An 18658-nucleotide genomic window follows, 5' to 3' on the forward strand; every position below is an offset into this window, starting at 1 on the left:
GAAAAAGAAAAACATTTATTAATTAACAAAAAAGAAGAGGGGATCCTAACAGCCAAAAAGGCTGCATCATATTTGTGTTTCGCAACCCTTTCACGTGCCTTTCCCTCTCTGAAAAGCTTAGTACAAAAAATTGAAAAGCTTAGTACAAAAAAAAAGTTTATAGTGTGGGTGTTCACCTATGTTGTTGCCTTGTTCAATGGCCTGACACTGCTGCAACTGGCTCTGATTTCACTCTTCACTATTCCCCTTCTTAATGAAAAGCACCAGGTTGAAATTGACCATTCTTGTGAACCAGAATCTCAGAAATGCACTGGCAAAAGTCCCAAGTTAAACCCAGGGGTGAAGCGCAAACCTCAACCCCTCGAGTCAAGTTCAGAGCCAATGGCCCAGCCAAGGGGAATGGAGCTTTTGCCTAGCCAAGCAGTCGAGTGGGTGCAGGGTCGTACCCAGGGAGGATTCCTATGTCGGGAAAAGTATCCCCGAGTGGGGTTCCAAGGCGCATTACTCGTGAGTTTATCCTGAGGGATTTTGACTTACGTCTTATCCCTGTCTTTTCCCTGCGTATAAACCCCCCATTGATTTCCTGAGCTATCTGACTTTATTCGAACTAACCTGCCGGGAACTGGAGCTCCCTTCAAGACTGTATATGTCTATTCTGAAGACGTTGATTAGTGGGAAGTTGGCGGATCTCATGGGCCATCTTCCTTTGTCCCACGTGCTAGACTATGAACGGTATAAACGCCTTGTTTTGGAAGCTGTATGGCTGTACAAGCTGCATATGAATGGATCTTCTGTATTCCAGGCTTTTTATATGATTTTGCAAACTTAACATATTCTGTTTGGCACTTTTGTATATCAAAATTGATACTGCTGGGGGGGGGGATTGCAGATGACTAAAGGACCAATTGACTGGAAGGCTCCTGAGACCTCTAGTCATCTTTCGAATGGACAATGTTGAAACAGAGCTTTATCTAATATGAATGCTGGTCTGTATGATCCCTATCGATAGTTCTTATTATTTCTTCACTCAGCGGGGCTTGAAAATGACCGCTCCCCGCTTAAAGCGGGGGGCGCCCTTTGCGTGGACGCGTGCAGCCCTGGATCTGGAGTGGCCCCATCAGCATAGGCTTTGCCTTCCCTCAGGTGGGATACCTGGAGGTCACCGCCTACCTCAGTGAGTTGTCCAATCCCACCTGGGGGAAGCGTTGCCAGGGAAACCAGACCAGGTAGGGGGAGGGATTACCTGCCCACACAATAGAGGGAGGATCTTACCTGGTAATCCTCACTTGGCTTGAAAATAAAGTTATTTTTCACATCCAAAAACACAAAGAAAAAGAAAAACATTTATTTGTTTTTTCATTCTGACTGCAAAAGAAGAGAAGAAAGATGCAGTGCTTTATCAGGCACAATCATTAGAGAGGTTCATTCAGGGATTAATTAACAAAAAAAGAGAGGGGATCCTAACAGCAAAAAAGGCTGCATCATACTCCTGTTTGACTCATGTTTTGCAACCCTTTCGCACGCCTGTCCCTCTCTGAAAAGCTTAGCATAAAAAAAGAAAAGGGATGGATTGGTGGGTCCCTTGCAGAAAACCAGTACTGGGAAGCAATATGTTTCTGTTATAATTGATTATGTTTCTAGGTATGTTTGGACTACTATCCTGCCCAACCCTGCTGTATATCATCTAATGAAAGCTTTCGGCCTAATATCTAATGACATCCCCAAAGACAAGAAAAATCTTTACACAACAGCAGCTGCCAGAATATCCCATCACTATTATAATGTCAAAACAAACTCGGCAAGTTTGTAGAAACAGCAAAATAGACAGCAATTATTAGAGGCCACTCAAATCAGAGAATAATTAGAGAGTGGGATGGAGTGAAGGAATACATGAAAAAATATGGTTCCGGAATTGAAATATTAATAGAGAATGTGTAAAACATGCAGGGGTAAGCAAGAAAATAATAATAAAATCAATTGAATAATTATTCAATTATTAACAACACAACAAGATGGAAGAAGTAAAATACTGAGATCACACATGGGTGAAGGGGAGTGGGGGTATTTGGGAACCAATAATATCATTTATAATATAATTTGTTAATTGTGTTGTATTTACATACAACAAATGGAAGCCTAGAGTATTTAGATATATTTTAATTTAGGTAATCTATATAATAGGCTTAAATTATAAAATGAATATGGATTCTGAATTTGATGTTTGTAATTTCTGGGGGGGTTTTGAAATAAAAAGAAAAAAAGAAAAAGAAACCATTTGAATCCACTAGAATCAGCCAGCAAGTGATCCACAAGAGCCAGATTCTGGACTTGAAGAATTCCAAGCACATTTATCTTCATTTTTCATTCTGGCCAAAATTATGCCAATAACCTCAAACTAAATTTGGCATCAATTGTGTCTTTATTTCGGGAGGTCTTGTGGGTCTTAACACGCAAAGCACCAAAGTCAGCCGTGGAAATCTTGCAACATGTCATAGATTCCATAGGTCCTCTCCAGTTGTACAGAAGATAGAAGGAGAGAGAGCGAAAAGACCTTGACTGGGGAAAGGATCAGAAAATATTTGCTGCTGCAAAGGTAGCATTTCTGTTTTTAAAATATATACATTTGGCTTTTTTGCAAAGAGAAGCATTTTCTGTGTGCACAGAATAGAGAATCAACCAGGCTGCCAAGCAAGGGGCAGTATCTCGAGGTTGGTTGCTTGCTTCTCCCACCTTAAGGAAGGAAATCTTGCCCTTCTGCAAATCCCTGCTGGTTTCTCCTCCTTCATGGCCCGTCAGCGGCGGAAGAAGATTGGAAGAAATTTAAAGACTATCTTAAGAAATATTACAAAATTGCTGAATGTTAAGATGATGTTGATTCTGAAATTAAGTGGTTGTTAGCTGTAATCATTATGTAAATATGAAAAGAAAGGTCAAAATTTTAATAGAAATTAGGGGAAGGATTTGTTGAAGAGAATTAATTAGAGATTGGAATGCAGTAAGGTGAGGTATGAGGAGGTCGGGAAAGTAAGTTTCATGAACATAAGGGAATGAAGTTATACATGTGGTTTTTTGTTTTTTGTATGCATTTTTGTCTTTTTTGTTTTTTTTGTGATTTTTATGTTATATAAATTTGTGAAAATGCCAATAAATATCTTATTTTAAAAAAAAGGAATCAGCCCCGTCAGATCAGTCAGGAGCTGCTAGGAAGCAAGCTGTGTGCTGCCTCTCTGATCAGAGCCTCACCATCACCCAGGGAACGAGCAACAGAACGAAGCCCCTCGGCCAGTGACTCCTGCTGCAAAGGCCTTCAATAAAATGCCATGAGTCTTGCCAAAACAAAAAAGAAAAAAAACCAGAGCCCGGCTCAGGAGGAGCCCAAGAACCTCCTTTACAACATGGATGACTGCTACTCCAAGCTGCGCGAGCTGGTGCAGAGGATCCGCAAGGCCCCAAAGTCAGCCAAGTGGAAATCTTGCAGCACTTCATCGAATCTATCTTTGACCTGCAGATCGTGCTAGAGGAACAGGCGAAGAAGGGGCAAGATCTGCCCTCAGCCTAGACTTCCCTACTCTCTTTAAAACTGCAGAGCGGGCATCCGAACTTTGCTCAAAAGAGGAGAGGAATCTCTGCAACTAACCTCTTAAAACAGACTGCAAGTGTGGGATCCTGGCACTTGGTTCTCTCCAGTGAGACAGGAAATAGAAGAAGAGAGAAAATAAAGACCTGAACAGGGGAAAGGATTAGATGTTTTAACCCCGTGCATCCAGTAATGGAGAGAACTCCACCATTCTCTTCCAGATTAACTGTAGAACATGGGTCTGGCTAGCCAGTTGCTGATGCCTTGACTGGTCTTCCAGAAACAACTTTCTGCCCTCAATCTGTTATTCTCTTCCAATGGCCTGAAAACTAAAATTTGCAGGCCAGGGAGGGGGGGCGTTGAAAGCAAGCCCACTTTTCAATAACTATCGTATGGCTGTATTAAACAAGAAGAAACTTTGCAGAAGAAGAAATTTTGTGGCATTTGTGTGTCAGACTGGTTGGATTATTATTATTATTATTATTATTATTATTATTATTATTATTATTATTAAAGCTCTGAACACTCAGATTCTTAATGCTAATTTACTGGTCAGGAGATTTCTTACTGAAATCGCACACTTCCAACATTGGATCAGCTTGTGACAAATGTGGACTAGTCTGTCATTTCCTCAGAAAAAAGGGCAACAACAGCAAAAAAACAACTTTGCACATATGCAGCTTTTATGTATGTTTTGGATTATAGTTTTTTAACGTAATTTTTTGGGGGTGAAGGGGACTTTCAAGAACAGGAAAACTGAGGTGTCTTAGGGCTGTTTTGCCTCATGGTTTTTGTTGCTGAACTCTAATAGAGAGAACACATGTATCTTTTTTGGCAGGAAGGTTTATTTCTTCATCCATAAATTGTACTTCCTTTGGTGTGTGGTTTTTTAAAAAAAACTTTTCATAAAAGCTTTTTGCATAATAAATCTTAAGCTGGTGTTTCTTTAAAAAAACCAAATATATATATACACACACATATATATACACACACACACACACACACACACACACACATATGTGTGTGTGTGTGTGAATGGCAGTGCTTCATCAGGCACAGTCATTAGGAAGGTTCATTTAGGGATTAATTAACAAAAAAGAGGAGGGGGTCCTAACAGCCAGAGAGGGCGCTCTGCTTGGAAAGGAGCAAAGCTATATGTACTCATCACTCCTTTTCTGCACCAAGATCAAATCCCTTTTCGAAAAGCCCTTAGATTGGCTACCCATTAAGGGGTTACTTAGATTAAGATGTTGCTTGTCCAAAGATGCACCCTTATGCTGCTTGGCCCCTTCAACAGCACAGTTTAGGAGTTCAACTGCCTCTTCCCAATGGATGACTTTGTGGACTCACTAAAGTTTCTGGTGTGGATGTGGCTGTTCACCTGTGTTTGTGTCTTATTCAAAGGCTCTGATTTCACCTCTTCAGTATTCCCCTTATTTATGAAATGCACCAGGTTAAAAGTGACCATTCTAGTGAAACTGCATCTCAAAAAGGCACTGGCAAATGCGCCCCGACGGCACCTTCCGTGGCCGCCTCCCTGCTGGCGCCCTTCTCCACCTCGGCCGCCTCCTACCCATCCCCCGCGTGTCTCCTCTTACCCATCGCCGGGGCCGGCCTCCTACTCTCCCCCCCCCCCTGTGATGTCCTATGCCTCTCCCGTGACTTCATACGCCTCCCCTGTGACGTTGCCCTTCCCCTCCTTCCCCTCGCCCTTGGTGGCCACCAGCTACGCTTCCATGGCCTCCTCCACTTTCCAGAGCCAGGCGGCAGCTACCCCATTCCCATCCCTGGGGGCCTCGGCAGCCCCTTCTGCTCGCAAGTGACTTCTGCACTTTCTGACATGGCCTCCACTTTCTCGCCCAGGACAATCAAGATCTGCTGAGAGGAGAAAAGGGGTGGGGGGAACACACACAACCACTACCACGACTTTCGTGACGCCCACCCACCCCGTCTAGGGAGGGTGGAGTGCGAATAATGAATCTTCCTCCGGCACTTGGTGGAGGAAAACAGTGGACTCCCTCGCAAGCCAGCCCGGCCCCCCAGCTTTCCAGCAGCCGGGGGGGTGGGCTGGGGTTGGGATTTATCTTTCAACTTCAACTGCCTGAAGACACAAGCTCCCGGACACCGGAGTTTCTCTCCACTTCTGTTCTGCATGGACGAGAGAGGTCTTTTTTCTTCCGCAATGATTTTCCCCCAGCCCGCAATTCATTCCTTAGGGGGGAGCAATGGGACTTTGGGGAAACAATCCATGGATAGACAATGTAATATTGTATTATGTGCCATGGCTTTCCTTTCCTTCTGCGTTCTTGACGTGAACAACCTCTTTGCATATTCATATTGCATTCTTTGGAGTACGAAGGGCCATCTCTCTTGCGCGCGCTCTTTCTTTTTTGTATAAATGGTAATTTTTCGCTCTTTTCGTGACGACAAAGCTCTACTGGGTTTTACATTTTGGTTTGGGGGGTGGGGGTGGTGTGGGGGAGGAATCAAACAAACAAACAAAAGCAGCACTTAACTATGTATTTTAGCATGTCAACAGAGTGTGGTGTTCTTTGTAAATATCACCTAGAGGATGAAACACTCTCGCGTGGCGAAAAGTTTTCGTTTGGTTTGATTTGTTGTTTTTCCTTTTGCGAACAAAAAATCAAAACACGTCCCAAGTCTTGGTGCCTTTTTGTGAAGCCCTGATGAAGTAATGCAACTCTGTGATTGGATGCTTTGCATCTAGTCTTAAGGTGAAAAAAGGGAAAGTGGGGGGAAAGGGACTCTGAGGCTCAAAAACACAGAGAGAGAGAGAGAGAGGAAAAAGAGGAAAGGAGCCGAGAGACAGAATGTAAGCAAAAAAGCAAAACAAAGCAAAAAAAAAACCCGAACTTCTCAAAAAGTCTATTTTTATTACAGAAGTGTAAAATTTATGAATATATTCAGCAGTTGGAATGTTGTAGTTACCTACTGAGTAGGCGGCAATTTTTTGTATGTTATGAACATGCGGTTCATTATTTTTGTGGTTTTACTTTTGACTTTGTACTTGTGTTTCTTTAAACAAAGGTGACTGTTTGGCTTATAAACACATTGAACACTGGCAAATGTCCTTTTCAGCACTTTTCTGCACAAAAATTGATTCCCTTGCAAACATGCAATCAGGCGGTATAGCCACACAGTTCACACCCGTCCTCTCAGCCAGGAATGCCTCCTTCAGGAGGTACAATGACACCATTTGCAGCCACTGGAATCAGCCAGCAAGTGATCCACAAGAGCCAGATTCTGGACTTGAAGAATTCCAAACACATTTTACTCACAGCTGGAAATTCCAAAACCCCTCAACACAAGTGTCCTTTCTCCTTTTCTGCACCCAGATTCAATCCCTTGCCAACACCTTACCAGAAGATGCAGCCACACAACTCAGACCTTATATAAACCATGGATAATATATATATATCTACTGGAACCTACAACCCCTTGGTGCATTTCACCCATCGAAGCCTTTGGCGTTAAGAAGAAGAACATGAAGGGAAATTGGGCAACATATAAAATGTTATTAGAGGGGAAAATTAATAAATTAAGAACATTGAAATCCATATATACTTGACAGGCTGGCTCCAATACTTCCAACTGAATGGAAGACAAGGAAAATAGGGTTTGCTGGAGAAATATCAAAAACAAAGGGAAATCTAATGCCGTCCTGTTCTCAGATTGGGGACAGCCTCCCACCTCCTTCTTCCCAACCTGTGGAAGGACCAGACTCAAATTCCTCACCTCTTGACCCCTCAGCAAACGTCCAAGCTACAACCCCAGGAACTAAGTATTACAATCAGAGGCTGCTATCTAAAGAAGTATCTACCATTTCTTGAAAGGCCACTTCAACTTCATCTAGTGCTCGGTCGCTTTCTTCACTGTCTTCCCAGTGCCCCCTGGGCAAGCTCTACGGGCTCACTGACATCCCTGAGGTCCATAGACTAGGCTGCCAACCACAGGGCAAACTATTTCTGCAAGATGAACAAGGAGAGGGAATTCCACTACTTTGTCATCTGGTCCAAGCTGAATCACATGATTTCCATGCTGCCTAGGAGGGGCAATGCAGCAGAAAACTACATAGGTTGCCGCCCAGTGAGGTGCAACTTAAAGCCTAGGCAGCGGATCAGCACAAGCCTCATAAACCTCAGAGACTTTGCACTGTATTCATCAAATGGGATTGTGAGAGCTGGCACACATAACTGTAATACAGGAGGTGCTGCTGGCTTGGTGGTGGTGGTTTTTTTAACTTGGCTGCCCAGCCATCGTTGTGATACTGCAAGCCTTTCTCAGGCTTTGCCGTGCCATGGAGAAGAATGGTTTGGAATGCCAACCAATATGCGCATTATACCTTGCGGCAAAAAGGTAGCCATCGCATGGAAACACCTTCACGTTGGTCTTTTTGGCTTACATTTTGTGTGCGTCACTTGTAAGTGCTCCAGCCTTCACACTTGGTCAATTTTGTACTGCCCTTACAAATATTGCTTTTCTGGTGCTTTTCTGGTCTAAGAAATCATGGGGTAACTTGGTTTTACCAAGGGACAATAATATTAGCTGTTTAGTTCGTTTAAAAAACCCGCTAGTGCCTCTCTCTTTTTGTCCCAATATAGGAACATATAAAAATATTTTCAGTTTATGACCCTGTAGTTGATGGCCTGATAACAGATGGCTAACAAAAGACAATGACAAAAACAATGTGCAGTGACTTGTAACTTTTCCAACAGCTATGGCCATATCTTAGGGCTCCTTTTAAAATTGTTTTTAGTGAAATCCCTGACGTTTGTGGTGTGGATGTGGCTCTTCACCTATGTAGGTGCCTTGTTCAATGGGCTGACAAGGCTGAAACCGGCTCTCATTTCTCTCTTCACTATTCCCCCTGTTAATGAAAAGCACTGGGTTGAAATTGACCATTCTTGTGAACTAAATTCCACCCCACACTGGGGGGGATCGTTTTTTAAAAAATATTGGGTTAATGTCACAGTGAATGCCATCAACCTAGTGTGATCCAGCAGTAGCCCCTCTACAGCCATCCGCTGTCACTTAGATCAGTGACTAGGCACCATACAAAAAGAAAGTGTTTGCAACTATGATTGTAGTATTCACCTTTTAAAATATAAACATTGCAAATTTTGCACAGTTTCTGTATGCACGTCAGGTATATTTATAAATACATCATCATCATCATCATCTTTATCTAAAAACATCCAGGATTAAAAATCTCCTGTTACAGGGCTCAGGAGATTGAGAGGGAGAAGAAAGAGAAGGCAGGAAGGGTAACCATATCAGACCACTAACTCCTCGAAATACAAATGTCTTCCGGATAGATTGCCCATAAACTCCACCCTTGGTCCAACACGGTTACCTCTTCCTTGCTTAGCTAATCTGTTCCTCCTTCCCTCTCTGAGTAAAAATACCTATACCTTTTTTCCATACAAATGTTTAAATTTAACATATAAAATACACACTAATATAAGCAACATCAAAATACCAAAAATCAGTATAATTACAGGGTGCCAAGCCAATTTTAAAATGTTGGTCGTGGTGGGGCTCTATCCTGAAAAGATGTCCCACCAAAGGTGTGTGGTTCAATCCTGAATATCCTGAGTGACTCTTCTTAGCTTGGCTTGTTTTGCTCGGCAATATTAGTACTTTGCATTATGACACATTCCAAGTTTTTCCACAATCTTCATGTACTTTCTCATTCCTTTTCTACAAGCATTTGCTGAGGGTGCATTTACATTCCTCTCAGCCTGGAATGACTCTGTTAGGAGGGGATCCTCCTACAATGAAACCATTTGCAGCCACTGGAATCAGCAAGTGATCCACAAGAGCCAGATTCTGGACTTGAAGAATCCCAAGCACATTTATCTGTATTCTTCATTCTCTCTGCAAGAAGAGAGAAGTGAAAGACAGTGCTACATCTGGCACAGTCATTAGGGAGGTGCATTCAGGGATTAATTAACAAAAAAGAGGAAGGGATCCTAACATTCAGAAAGGGTGCTCTGCCTGAAAAGCAGCAAAGAGCTGGCTGCTCCGTCCCATCCTGCTTCTGCTGTTGGTTTTGGGTTTGCTGGGTTTGCTGGAGAAATATCAAAACTAAATGGAAATCTCATCAAGCCTAAAGGAAAATTGATATTTAATATATAATCTCCTCCACAATTCACACCCTGCCATCAAATAATTTTTGTCTCACTTAAAGCACTCAACCTTTTCTGGGGATGCGCACCTCAGAACACATAGGGACAGAGGAAGCTAAAAGGACAGGCCACGCAACAAGCCAGTGACTTCTGTCTTGCAGGTAGATTTTTCAGATGACCCAGACCTTTTCTCAAAAGAGGGGGGAGAGGAAGAACCACTGGAATATTGAGATGAAGAAGAGGAAGAGGAAGAGGAATATCTCAAGATTGGTAACCACAGAATGCTTTCCATTATTGAAGTTACAAGAGATGCATTGCTGCAGAAAAGAGGGGAGAGGATACCCTGCTAGATATATAGATATACGGATTTATCATATATATATATATATATATATATGCTTTCGTAGATTTTCACGGGTACAGGAATGCAGGTTTTGGTGTCCTCGGGTGTCTTCCCGTGTAAAAGTTGGGGTGTCTAGGCGACGTTTCGACGAGGTCTCACTCGTCATCTTCAGGCTGGTGCTTTCGGCTTCTTGTTACTGGAACAGAGCAGGATCTCAGTGTTTGAGTTCCTATAAATACTGTTGTATAGCCTCCAATGTTCTGGGCAGAGAGGAAGTTCCCAGGCTAGTGTGCCTTTTCTTCTTTTGTTCCTTAATTACTTGAGGGATATCTTGAGTGATTTCTTGAGTGATATCCTGAGTACCACTTAGGTGGGTCATTAGGTGTGGATTAGTTGCTAAGGCCTTTGTGTCTTGACCTCTTGAACTAAGTGCAGTACAGCCATCTTCTCAGAAAAACTCTTCACAAAGTTCAAGAGGTCAAGACACAAAGGCCTTAGCAACTAATCCACACCTAATGACCCACCTAAGTGGTACTCAGGATATCACTCAAGAAATCACTCAAGATATCCCTCAAGTAATTAAGGAACAAAAGAAGAAAAGGCACACTAGCCTGGGAACTTCCTCTCTGCCCAGAACATTGGAGGCTATACAACAGTATTTATAGGAACTCAAACACTGAGATCCTGCTCTGTTCCAGTAACAAGAAGCCGAAAGCACCAGCCTGAAGATGACGAGTGAGACCTCGTCGAAACGTCGCCTAGACACCCCAACTTTTACACGGGAAGACACCCGAGGACACCAAAACCTGCATATATATATATATATATATATATATATATATATATATATATATATTCTTTTTTGAGTTTTGTAATAATATAACCAAAATGTATAATTTATTATTAGAATGGGAGTTAAAGGATGAAGAAGTAAAAGAAGTTATGACTAAATGGGCATGCGATATAGGATACGTAATTCAGCTGGAGCAATGGGAGAAATTATGGAAATGTGATATTAAATTTATGGCATGTTATACAATCAGAGAAAATTTCATGAAAATGGTGAACCAATGGTACTTAACTCCGGTAAAATTGGCTAAAATTTACAAATTAAAATCAAATACCTGCTGGAGATGCAAAACAGAAATAGGAACAATGTTTCACATGTGGTGGGAATGCCAACCTATTAAAGAATTCTGGAATGAAATTTAGGAAGAAATCAGAAAGATGTTTTAAATATCTTTCAGTAAAAAAACCAGATGCATTCCTTTTAGGTTTAATCACAAACAATATTCCCAACAATCAAAGGAAAGTATTCCTTTATGCAACGACAGCTGCCAGGATGCTTATAGCAAAAAACTGGAAAGGGAGAAAAATTCCATCAATGAAAGAATGGCAAATTAAATTTTGTGAATATATAAATCTGGCAAGACACACAGCATTCATAAGGGGACAATCGGACCAGAAATTATTAAAAGAATGGGGATGTGCTAAAGAGTATATGAAAAAACACTGTTCTGGAGTAAGCATATCGGTATGTAATGAATTATGCTTTACAGGGTTAAAGTACAAAGATGGAAGTAATCTGCATTAGACACAACAATACAGTAAGAGTAAAAATTTTGAGGTTTTAGGACAAAGGAAGGAAGTCAATATGTCTTTATGTATGTATTGATTAGATTAGAATGATGATATGGTTTTATTTGTAGATGTATGCATTTTTGTCTTGTTTTTTACTTTGTTTTTCTTTCTTTTTTGTATGTTTTGTTTTTCTTTCTTGTTTATACAGTATTATTTTGGATTTAATGTTTGTAATTTTTGTTACAAAAGCATAGGTCTCTCATGAGACTGCTTGTTGAGATTGCAGTTCTTCAAGGGTTAATGCTGTGGGTTATATTGTGCCTTAATTGTAATGCCATTTAAAGATATATTTATTTTGAAAGTTGTACTATGCTGCACTCTAAAGAAAACAACTTTAGATGTGAAACTGTAAAATTATGTATTCATCTCATGGTGTAAGTTATTTAGTAGGTTTAGCAATAGTATACAAAATATTAACCTAATCAACTAAAATGCTGACATGGGTTTATTTAAATTCTGTTTGTACTCTTCTTATAAGGGTACTTTCAATACTTTTTTTTAAAGGTTTTGATCTTAAAAATGCTAGTTTACATAATGATTTTGCATTGAAAATAAAATAATGTTTTTTAAAAAAATTAAAAAGAATTATTGGAAAACACAGATAATAAAATGCATTCCCATCTGGGTTGAATCCTGGCCATGGGGGCTCAATCCATCCAATATTGAGGGAGCCAACATCCCCCGTTGGGTTACTGTTATGGGGATGCAAATGACAGCCACCATCAGCTGCAAGAGACACACGCCATAGGGAGCTGAGCGGGACATGTGACAGATGTGGAAGGACACATCTTGGTCACATGGAGATATATAACTTCACAGAGAAGTGGGACTAGCAAGGGAAATGGCCCGCTAGTCGTAGATGAGGAAGAGGAATGGGAAGTTCAGATGTGTAGTTCAGATTCTGCAGTTAGATTGCACCCAAATGGCAGAACATTCAGAGTGCTCCTTGCAGGCGTGTCTTAAACTTTAATACCATGGGGCTCCAACCATTTGTGCCATATGACCAAGTAAGGCATCTTTCCAACTGCAGCAGCCCCATTTCCTTTGTAAAAGATGGGGAAAACACAGTTCCATGGCAAAACAAGTAATGTAGTGTGAAAGAAACATTGGAAAAAATAACAGACGCGCTAACAGAATAATCAGGAACACCAAAGCAATAATCACCACATCTAAACCATTAAATTCTTCATGCTCCTGCTATTTGCAGAATCTCCTGATCCCAGCAGAGCTAGATCTCTGCTGAGGACTTGGTGCCTCAGTTGGTCGGAATAACTGACTGCAGGTACAAAGCAGGGCACACTGAGCAGACCTCCTGGCCACCCGTGGCTTTAGCCCCCTCAGTATTTCTAGACAGGGTGCTCAGTTCCCCCAATATTGAGGGGCCCGGCATCCCCCACTGCCAGGCTCTTGCTACGGGGCCGCAAATGACTGTAGAAATATGAAATAGAAATATCCTGTAGAAATATCAACATGACTGGGAAAGGCTGTGGAGGGACATAAGAGTCACTGCATGTTATAAGGGGGCAGTGAAGAAGGAGGGAAGAGAAGGAAGGCTGTCCTGTTCTCAGATTGGGGACAGCCTCCCACCTCCTTCTCCCCAACCTGTGGAAGGACCAGACTCAAATTCCTCACCTCTTGACCCCTCAGCAAATGTCCAAGCTACAACCCCAGGGTGAAGTGCAAACCTCAACCCCACAAGTCATGTGTCCTTAACTAAGTTTTACAATCAGAGGCTGCTATCTAAAGAAGTATCTCCCATTTCTAGGAAGGCCACTTCAACTTCATCTAGCACTCAGTCAATTTCTTAACTGTCTTCCCAGTGCCCCTGGGCAAGCTCTAAGGGCTCACTGACATCCCTGAGGTCCATGGACTATGCTGCCAACCACAGGGCAGACTATTTCTGCAAGATGAACAAAGAGAGGGAATTCCACAACTCTTTCATCCAGTTCAAGCTGAATCACATGGTTTCCATTCTGCCTAGGAGGGGGAATGTGACAGAAAACTACATAGGCTGCCGCCCAGTGAGGTGCAACTTAAAGCCTAGGCAGCGGATCAGCACGAGCCTCATAAACCTCAGAAACTTTGCACTGTATTCATCAAATGACTGCTTCTGAGAAATGGGATCATGAGAGCTGGTAAACATAATTGCCATACAGGAGGTGCTGCAGGATTGGTGGTGATTGTTGTTTTGACTTGGCCATGCCATGGAGAAGAATGGTTTGGAATACCAACCAATATGCCCATTATACCTTGCGGCACAAAGGTAGCCATCGCATGGAAACACCTTCACGTTGCTCTTTGTGGCTTACATTTTGTGTGCGTCACTTGTAAGTGCTCCAGCATTCACACTTGGTCAGTTCTGTACTGCCCTTACAAATGTTGCTTTCTAGTGCTTTTTTGGTCTAAGAAATCATGAGGTGACTTCGTTATACCAAGGAACGATAATTTGTGGTGTGGATGTGGCTGACACTGCTGAAACCGGCTAGCATTTCTCTCTTCACTATTCCCCTTATGAAAAGCCCCGGGTTTAATGTGACCATTTTTGTGAACTAAATTCCACCCCACATCGGGGGGGGGTCGTTTTTTTAAAAAAAAATATTGAGTTGATGGCACAGTGAATACCATCAACCCAGTGTGATCCAGCAGTAGCTCCTATACAGAAGTCCACTGTCACTTAGATCAGTGACTAGGAACCATGCAAAAAGAAAGTATTTGCAACTATGACTGTAGTATTCATCTTTTTAAAATATAAACATTGCAAGTTTTTGCACAGTTTCTGTATGGACATCAGCTATATGTATAAATAAATCATCATCATGATCATCATCATCTTTATAACCCACCCATTTGGCTGGCTTTCCCAAGAGATTCTGGGGGGCTTACAGCATATCTAAAAACACCCAGCATTAAAGATCTCCTGATACACGGCTCAGGAGATCGAGAGGGAGAAGAAAGAGAAGACAGGAAGTGTAACCATGTCAGATCACTAACTCCTCGAAATACAAATGTCTTTCGGATAGATTGCCCATAAACTCCACCCTTGGTCTAATACGGTTAACCTATTCCATTCTTAGCTAATCTGTTCCTCCTTCCCCCTCTGAGTAAAAAAAAATTTCCCCACTTTTCCATACAAAAGTTTAACTTAAATATAACAGTTTAGAATACACATTAATATATGCTGGTTGAAAGAATGGCTACTCCTTGAAAACACAGACATTTTGGATTTGGAAGGTTTTAATAATGTATTTGGAGGACAGAGGTGCCTGGCGTGCTCTGGTCCATGGGGTCACGAAGAGTCGGACACGACTAAACGACTAAACAACAACAACAACAATAATGTATTTGGATGGCATGCATATTTGTGGTATGATAAGGTCAAAGCACATAAAGCATTTAAAAACCATATTGTTAGGAAAGCATTGTTTAATGTCTGGATAAGATATAAGGACTTGCTGGAAAACAAAACCCCAAGGTGGTTGTCACCGATGGAAGCGAAGACTCAGAAAAAGCTCAATATGGAGGCCAAATGGCCGAAATATTGGGAAATTTTGGAACAAGTGGGAGACAAACTGAAATTGCAGAGTTATGAAAAATTAAAAAACAAAGTGCGAGATTGGCTTCATTATTATCAAATAATGGAGGCATACAATTTGGACAAAAAAATTGGATTCCAGGTGGAAAAATCAAAATTGGAAACAGAACTGTTAGATTCTAAAGTTAAGAATTTGTCAAGGATGTATAACTTGCTGCTGAAATGGAATACTCAGGATGAAACGGTGAAATCTGCTATGATTAAATGGGCACAAGATGTTGGACATAACATTATGATGGCTGGCTGGGAACAGTTATGGACCACAGGTATGAAGTTTACGGCATGTAATGCCTTAAGAGAGAATATTATGAAAATGATATACAGGTGGTACATGACACCAGTCAAGCTTGCAAAAATCTATCATTTTCCCGATAATAAATGCTGGAAATGTAAAGAAACTGAAGGTACATTCTTTCACCTTTGGTGGACGTGCCCAAGGATTAAGGCTTTCTGGGAGATTATATATAATGAAATGAAAAAGGTATTTAAATATACCTTCCTGAAGAAACCAGAGGCCTTTCTCCTGGGCATGGTCGGCCAATTGGTGCCAAAGAAGGATAGAACTTTCTTTATGCATGCCACGACAGCAGCAAGAATACTTATTGCAAAGTATTGGAAGACACAAGATCTACCCACCCTGGAAGAATGGCAGATGAAGGTGATGGACTATATGGAACTGGCAGAAATGACCGGCAGAATCCGAGACCAGGGAGAAGAGTCGGTGGAAGAAGATTGGAAGAAATTTAAAGACTATCTACAGAAATATTTTAAAATTAATGAATGTTAGAATGATGTTGGATAAAAAGTTAAGTGGTTTTTAGCTATAACGCTATAAGGGATATGAAAAAATGGATTATTAACAGGTAAAAATTTAATGTTACAATATTTTAAGATTAAAGACTAGGATAAACAAAGAGGGGAAGGATTTGCTGAACTAACAAATTGAATTGGAATACAAAAAGGGAGGTGTGCGGAGGTCCGGGAAACAAGCAAATGAAAATAAGTGATGGAAAGATGGAATTGTTTTTTAACTATTTTTATTTTGTATTTTTCTTTTTTCTTTTTTCATTTTGTAATATTTTGAAAATTTTAATAAATATCTTTATATAAAAAATAGAATACACATTAATATAAGCAACATCAAAATACCAAATAGAAGTATAATCATAAGGTGCCAAGCCAATTTTAAATGTTGGTCATGGTAGGGCTCCATCCGGAAAATATTTCCCACCAATGGTACTATGAAACAGTTACTCCAGAGCTGGAAAAGTAGTATCCTGACAGTACTGGGATACTGGAGCAGTACCTAGCCCCCTGTCACACATCAAAAGTGGGGAAGAAATTCATGACAGAGCAGCAAATACAGGTACTTGATTGGCCAGGGAATTCCCCGGATGTACATCCCATTGAGAATTCATGGGCTATATGTAAAAGTCACCTCTGTGCTGTAGATTGTATGAATATGGAGAAACTCATTCAGGCGCTGATTCAAGTGTGGTACAGGGATCCGAAAATCAACAGTAACTGTTCGAAATGAGTAGACCCCATGCCAAACCGTGTTCAAATGCTGCTTAAAAATAGAGGAGGTCATATCCGTTAATAATGTACATGCCTGTGAGTTTTGTACATCTCTGTGGGAGTTTTGTACAATAAACTATTGTACGAAATTCATTGTTTCAATTACCGTATTTTTTGTTCTATAAGACTCACTTTTCCCCTCCTAAAAAGTAAGGGGAAATGTGTGTGCGTCTTATGGAGCGAATGCAGGCTGCGCAGCTATCCCAGAAGCCAGAACAGCAAGAGGGATTGCTGCTTTCACTGCGCAGCGATCCCTCTTTCTGTTCTGGCTTCTGAGATTCAGAATATTTTTCTCTTGTTTTCCTCCTCCAAAAACTAGGTGCGTCTTGTGGTTTTATAGAGCGAAAAATACGGTAATTTGTACACCACATTGTTATGTGTTTAGTAAGACATGGACACACACTAGAACTGTTCACGTTACTGAACCAGAAACAGGTCAAACCCCCCTTAATTCAGAGGACACACAATGTGAGTTCCTGCAAGAAAACAGCAGTGTTTGCTTTGATAACCAGATAAATAAATGAAGTTGACTTTCACATAATACTGTCTAGAATGGCCCCTAGGCCATTGCTTCTACCTTTATGTTTTCTACCGATTTAGACCTGGATTGAATATTATTCTTTCAAATCAGTATATATTAAATGTTTGGGGGGAATTGAAAGGAAACCCACATCCCGCCCACTTTAGAAGTCCACAGTTGGTTAAAAGATGAAGGTCTCGTTAAAAAGGAATTACTCATATTGCTAAGCCCTCATATTAACAGTTTCACCACATTTCAGAAACTCAGGAAGACGGATGGGTGTGTGTGTACTTCCTGACCCTCTGAAGATACCTAGCCTCGTGTGCCTAACCCCAGCTGGAAAGCCTTAGGACTTCACAGCAGAAGCTCCACCCTCCTGGAAGAAGACCCACAATGCCACCTACCTTGGAGGGCCACTGCATTCTGGGTGACAAGGAACTTCAACTCCATACTGGGCGATGGGAAGAGCAGCTCCATGATCGACCAGGCCATGGCTGGGTATTGCCCCTCCATCTTCCAGAAGTAGCGCATCAGGTGTCTTGGGATACATACCTGCAAATACAGTCCTGTGAAAACAAGGCTCTCCACACCAGCTGTGACCCAGGACCAAACAGCTAAACGCCAGATAGCCCAAGAAACCCGAAATAAAAGCCTATATGACTACAAATAGGATATTTTCTGCAATCTACCCCCCCCCCCGCCCACTCTTTAACCCTAATCTAATTCTAACCTCCTACTCCCCCACCCACCACACTCTAAGACAGCGCAACTCCATTGGTTCGATAGACAATACAAGGTGAGAGACACAGGGCAACCCAGACGGGTTGGCAGGGAATCACCCTATACTGTAGATAAGCAAGATAGCTAGATTAAAAGCAATTACATTACATATAATTATGTCTGTATGGCATAAATTGGGAAACCTCATCAAAGGAAAACGCATCACTTCATATATCAACACCCAAACTGACCATGCCTACCTTAACGGATGAGGAACAGGAATTCATAGACAGTCCTATCACCCCAGAGGAAATAGATATGGTCCTCAAAAACCTCAAGCCACACAAAGCTCCAGGCCCAGATGGTTTTACAGCAGAATTCTATAGGAAATTCAAAGAACTCCTGATGCCCTACATGACCCGCCTATTCAATGATATCATAAAGGGGGGGGGGTCAATCCCAAAAACCTGGACCTACTCCAAAACAGTCTCCATCCCAAAAACACTGAAAGACAGCCTCAAAGTAGAATCACACCACC

At 41.5% G+C, this 18658-nt stretch overlaps 1 long non-coding RNA gene across 1 annotated transcript in view; it reads right to left on the reverse strand.

Moving 5' to 3' along the window:
• The window catches only part of LOC144326227 (uncharacterized), a 72340-nt gene extending 54324 nt beyond the window's left edge, over nucleotides 1-18016 (reverse strand). Inside the window, exon 1 of the long non-coding RNA XR_013391430.1 lies at nucleotides 17805-18016. This is a non-coding gene — a long non-coding RNA (uncharacterized LOC144326227). The remainder of the gene's footprint in view (nucleotides 1-17804) is intronic.
• Between the last annotated feature and the right edge of the window lie 642 nt (nucleotides 18017-18658).

Source organism: Podarcis muralis, chromosome Z (genome assembly GCF_964188315.1).
Source record: "Podarcis muralis chromosome Z, rPodMur119.hap1.1, whole genome shotgun sequence".
In the NCBI taxonomy this organism is placed as follows: Eukaryota; Metazoa; Chordata; class Lepidosauria; order Squamata; family Lacertidae; genus Podarcis; species Podarcis muralis.